We start from the raw sequence: 6,082 nt of genomic DNA, 5'->3' as shown, positions 1-6,082 counted from the left end.
GAAATGCAGACGTTCCGCACATGCAGCCGAGTTTAAAATGAATTGTTAATTGATGACTGCTCTTCTTACTGTGGAAATTGTCTTTAAAGAACGTGAAATATTCAACAATGAATATCATAATGAGGTCTGGGTAATAATAACGCATTGATATGTGTATGTTCTCAGTGCAGGCCTGCCCTGCGATACGACAGCGATAATGGGATGTGTCTGCTATCTGCCACCTGGGATGTTTTTTTCAATGGTCTCTTCTGAGTTTCTTTTCCTATTCGTACTACTTAGCCATCGCTCTCCTCACTTTGCTTCACTGGCTGCCACTTTCAATATCTCCTCCCATCCCTTCCCCCTTTTAACTCATTCTGAATTATCCATAGCTGCATTGCTGCCTCGCTTTCCCTCAAACCCCCCCCCCCCATTCCCTGTCTGCACGTTTGCTCCCTCTCAGTCTCCCGTTCTATCGCTTCCCCATCTCTCAATTTATTCTCGTGCTCCGTGGCAGCATTTCACTCTCTACACTCTCATCTCTCGTGTCTTCCCCCCATCTTTCTCTCCATTCCCTCGCCCGTCGCCTCTCTCCCTGTTTCCCTGCATCTCTCGCTTAGTGTAACTGTAGGATATAGGTCAGCGGGACGGCTTGGCTGACTCGTGTCTAGACTCAGCCTCAGTCTTGGGGGCATGCAGTCACACAGTGGAGCACATTGACCAACGCAATCAGCGCACCACACTGCAGCGCCATTGACTGCCTTGCAGTGTGCGTGCGTGCGTGTGTGGGCGCTCGGAGGCGCGTGCACACTTAGGCTGAGGGGCAAAGTTCTTGTAAGGAGGCTTTGCTGCACGCCAGGCACTACCAAAGACGTTAACACCATCTGTGAAGGGAAACAGTGGTAGAAATGTCAGTGCAAATGTCATTTAGTTGCTAGTTGATATTTCAACATGGACAAAGATCACCACAGGCACAACTTCGAATTTTAGAATTTCAGACATGCACAAATGCATAGTAAACACGCAGAGAATACATTTTTACGTGCCATTATTTGTGTACTTTTGGTAACTGTAAAGGAGGGAAAATGAAATTTTGATACGGCATGCGTGCAGCTGCCCGAGTTGAGTACAAGGTAACTGCTGTAAAAGGGGGGTGGGGTTGGCAGCTGTATGGCGCTGGGTGCTGCAGGGTGCGACGTGCTTTGGGGAAGGGTACATGGGATGACGGTGTGCGTGTGCATGCGTGTGTGTGCGTGTGTGTGTGTGTTGGGCCAATGATTCATTCAAGTGAGTATGTTATGGCCCGCCCCTCTCAGTCGGGCTTTGGTCCAGATGTGCTTCCCCCCTCTTTCTCCCTGGATACTGAGTCAGTGCCCCCACCCAGGCCGCAAGTTCTCTGTCTGCACATGCAATAAGGTTAGGGCTGTAGCACAACTATCTATCTATCTATCTGTCTATATGTATCTCCGTCCATCACCTTGTGGTACTGTAGCATTCATTTCGTAATTGCAGTCACAGTTACCAAGATGTCTGAAACTGTGCTGGATGTGGCACTCGTGCCATATTTATTTGAAAATTTGAATTATTTTTTTTCCTGATCTGCCTGGTAACAGTGGTCCCCATTTTTGTGCCCTGCTGAAATATTGATAGGTGAGAACTATTGGGAAATGTCGTAGTGTGTGTTTGTTGTCAGCAGTTTCAAAGAGAAGTGTGTTCTCTTGTTTTGTTGTCTCATTTTTTGTGTGCGTGAAGACAAATCCAATCTGTCATGTGCCTGCACTGTTACCTATAAAAAAAAATGCATGTCTGCTGTGTGCACTGTGACCTTCGTTGCTATCCTCTTCTAATTTCACTGTTGTTTATTCTCTTTTCAGAATCAGAGTCTTTCTATAGAAAGACGATTTCAATGGTTAAAGAGGAAAAATAGTTTCCCATTGATGAGAATCCATGCTGAAATGGTAAAGAACAAAAACCCACATGAAAGGATGATGTAATGTGAACAAAGTTACACCCGAATCATATACACAGGAACCTGACATTCATTAATATTCAACACAGTTATAATAATTCCATCCAATTTGGCCGCTTCTCAATTTTCCAAGCTTAGCTTATCATCCAACAGTGTTCCCATACAGTATTCTGACACATGACGTAAACACATGGATGCTTGGCCAGGCATCCACGCATGCATGGATGGCTGTGCATTTACCACACACACATACAGAATATGTATTCACACCTGGTTACATCATCCTGTTGGACTCCATCATCCTTTAAAGCAGTTCGGAACATCAGTCTGTTTGTCTCCGTTGTTTATTTATTTATTTTTTTTAATTTTTTTTACCAACCAAGCAGCCACCTCCGCCCAAGTATATCTCGGTGTCAAAACCAATTTCATTGTGTTCTGTCTGAGAGGGTGCTGACGGGCAGGGAATCTCATTACAAGGCATTATATGTGCTTAAGATTACACAGCAATGTTGCCTTGGCCCACACTCGCGGTAATGGTGGAGTTGAAGGACGTCGCGTTTGGTAAAATCTATCACACCTCTCTTGGTAGAACAACAAACAACTTGACTTTCACACTTGGATTATGGTTTGTGAATTCATAAACAATGAATGTCATAAGGTCATTATGATGTGTTGTGCATGTTTTGGGCCTTTAACGAGTTGAATGTATAAAATGAGTCAAGATTTTTATGCACTGAAAAGTAGCTCAAAGAAGGGAGAATCTTTGGATTTGTAATATATCCTTTGTGAAACCAGTCCTGGATATTTTCTGACATACCATTTATGTAAGTGCACTGTATGTACCTGAATGTATGCGCATTGCAACTTGAAATACATTGATCTAACAATCCACTTCTGAATCACTTTTCCATCACTGCCCCCCTCCTCTCATGTTGCCTCAGGCTCGAATGTCATTTCCCATCATGCCTTGCTCAAGCAACAAACATGACGACATGTCAATGTGGTCGATCATCGATGTTTTACAGACTGACGAGGTTATATATTGTTCAATTAGAATCAATTTAAATAATTCCTACTGGTTTCAATTCAATGCAAACATTACTTGTGTCAGTGTTGTGAGGTGTTCTTCATATAACCAACATCACTGAATGTAAAAAGAGCTACTGTGTCATATTTTGAACTTGTACCAAAGCAAATTGATATGTTCATTCATGAGCAGGCATGGACTCATGGGAAAGCCACAGCTGCATACAATCAATGAGGGTCAATTTACAAGCCAACCATGGACATCATCCATCCGACCATTGAAGCAAGAGTCGCTTCTCTCGTCAGTGCACCTAATTATTCATCTGTATCATTTATGTTCTAGCTCACCACAATTCCTATGTTTCACCACTGCTTTCTCCACATCTCAAGCTGTGACAGTACTTCTAAAAAATTTTTTGATGCTGATTTTGTGATTTAAAGCGGTGGAATACAGGCCTGTGAGTGGTGTCATATCTTCTGTTTGTACGTGTTGCCACTCTGTGTTAAAGTAGCAGTTTTAAAGTACACATTTACTCTTTAGGCTTCTATGATAATTCACATTAGCCCATCTATGGCATTTCATATTATACACTTGCATGAAGCTAGCTGACTTTTGTTCGATGCAATTTGATTGATTGGTGGAATATTTTCTAATAAGCACACTATGACCCTTGTTCGGAGAACTGTGCAGGCAAGCGAGTGACATTGGGTGCTAAAGAATACTTAAAAACGGTGTTTCATTAAGTTTTAATGTGTTTAAAGTGTGTGGGTGCAAAACCATTTCATTGTTTTATTTTTAGATGGTCTCACCATATCACATCTTTGCATCTATAGCAGGTGGATCTCAAACATATCTCCTCCTATACAAGTAACAGCTATTGTTGTTTTTAGAGCATCCATCCTTTGAGTCCATCCATCCATCTATTCTTCTTTCTCCCACAATCACGGTTGTATGAAACATTAAAGTCAAACTCAGACCATCTATATTTCATATAGCATTTTGCAAACATCAGATGAATAAATTATACCGTGAAAGCGGGCATAACCTCTGCATCAGCATATCACGGTGCTGTGGCCTATTTGAATGCTTTTCTCAATGGTGAGTGTGGCTGTGTGTTTGCGCGTGGGAGCGATATCTGTACGTGAGCATGTATTCTCACCTTGTGTATTGCATTGTGCCTGCGTGGCGCATGCGCACTCGGTGTGAGCAGGGTTAGGTGTGTACTCTTGAAGGATTAATGAAAGCTCGGCTGTGCCCCCGGCGTGAAAAAGAGCAACGCTGTTATATTCACCAGCTCACCATCACCTCTGTCCCGGACCATTATTACCTCCATAAAGACTCTCTTATATAATATGTTCGACCATTAATGGAAAATAACACTCCTCTCCCACAAAGAACAGACATATAATTACCAATGTGAATGGCACTGCTGCTCCTTATTCTTCCCCAGCAAGGGAGCATGAGAGTGCCACGGAAGGACAGAAAAAGAGGGCAAGAATTGAGAAAATTGATAAGCATTTAGTGAAAGAGGATGTTTGAACCATATGAAGGGAGTAAGGTTAATAAGAGCACATAAGCAGGGGTAATGGAGTATGCATCACAGTTAATTCCGCTGAGGAAAACTGCATTTGGCCGGTCAGTATTTTTTTCAAACAAATGGAATACAATACCACAGACAATTAGGAAGTCTGCATAATATTATTCTTTCAAGCATAATGAAAAGAAATTATCTGTGGAGACAGACGAGGAAAATTAACCATTTGAATGCGCACTCTCTTAGTTTTACAATTAATACATTGGAATATTCTTCTAGAATGAGTTTGAGGTTTGTTTTGCCATTAAAATCATCACTGATGTATTTTGACAGTATAAAATGCCGTAAATTGTAACAAATAATTTTTGTAGCAGGAGTAAAACAATAAGGCTGTGAAGACTTAAATTATGCGAGGGGACAATGTCACAGTGTTACATCCCTCAGCTTAGTTTGGGGCCTTGCTCAGAGGCAAGAGTCGGTGAGTGGACATCACAATCAGGAAACAATTCTCCAACTTATTTCTCTATTCAGCATTGGGACTTCAAAACTAGCTCTCCATTCACCTTCAGACTTGAAGGATGAACTACCAGCACCCGACATTTGCCCTTTTCTATGATATCTAAACTGTACACTATAATCCAAATGCTGTGATGAACAGGTTTTTACTTAATAATTATGTATGACCGCATCAATTTATTCATTATCTTTGCGAAGACAGAATGTTCTTCAACTCTTGTATTGTTTCTCATTAGATTGTAGCAGTGACGGGCCATGCATTTCACACATAGGCCTTCAGTGATGTTCTACTTAGTCCTACTTGAATGAATTCCGCTCATAATAGCATCATTTATGACACTACAGATGGACAAATAATATACAGAAAGATACTTACACAGTACCGAGTGAGTGTTGGACGACCTAGCTTCTCTTGAAAGTTGCATCTTGAAAATGGCCTTGCAAGTGTATCTGCAATTAAATCCACACTTTTCCCTCCTTCGGCCATTGTGGTTCAAAAAAGCAAGAATGTATTTTACATTTTCAAACGCTCGCCAGTTACAACTTCTGGGTGTGATGATTCCGCATAGCGCTGCCCCCTCACGAGTGAGAAACCGATCACAGAATGCGTTCATCACCTTCAGTGTAAGGCAAGCGAGAAGGCCTCACTGTGATCAACTTGTGATCTGATAGGCTATCGCAACTGTCTATCAAGTCTGAAAGCTCATTGGCTTTGATAAAACAGATGCCCGCATGATTGTATCGGAAGGCCTCGGACGAACAGTGCGTGCTACTGGTATTGGGAAATCTGCCTGGCAACACGAGCCTAGCTGAATTTTGATTGGATAAAAACACTCACTAAAAATACAACACTAGGAAATGTGAAGAATATGGTTATGATTTCTTGATTATGTTAGGCCAGCAGAGAAAGTCTTGAAGGCCTTGACCGTCACCACTGGATTGTAGAGGTGTTGAGGTGAAGCATTTTTTTCAAAGACGTCATACAGCTTCGTCTTTGTACCGCAAACTGTACTGTGAGGGTAGATACCGTATATCAGTGTGTTCTTTCTCCCTTGCT

Source organism: Idiotropiscis lumnitzeri, chromosome 1 (assembly GCF_059441095.1).
Source record: "Idiotropiscis lumnitzeri isolate Australia: NSW breed Sydney's pygmy pipehorse chromosome 1, RoL_Ilum_1.0, whole genome shotgun sequence".
NCBI lineage: Eukaryota > Metazoa > Chordata > Actinopteri > Syngnathiformes > Syngnathidae > Idiotropiscis > Idiotropiscis lumnitzeri.
Note: the sequence above shows the minus strand (reverse complement) of the source record.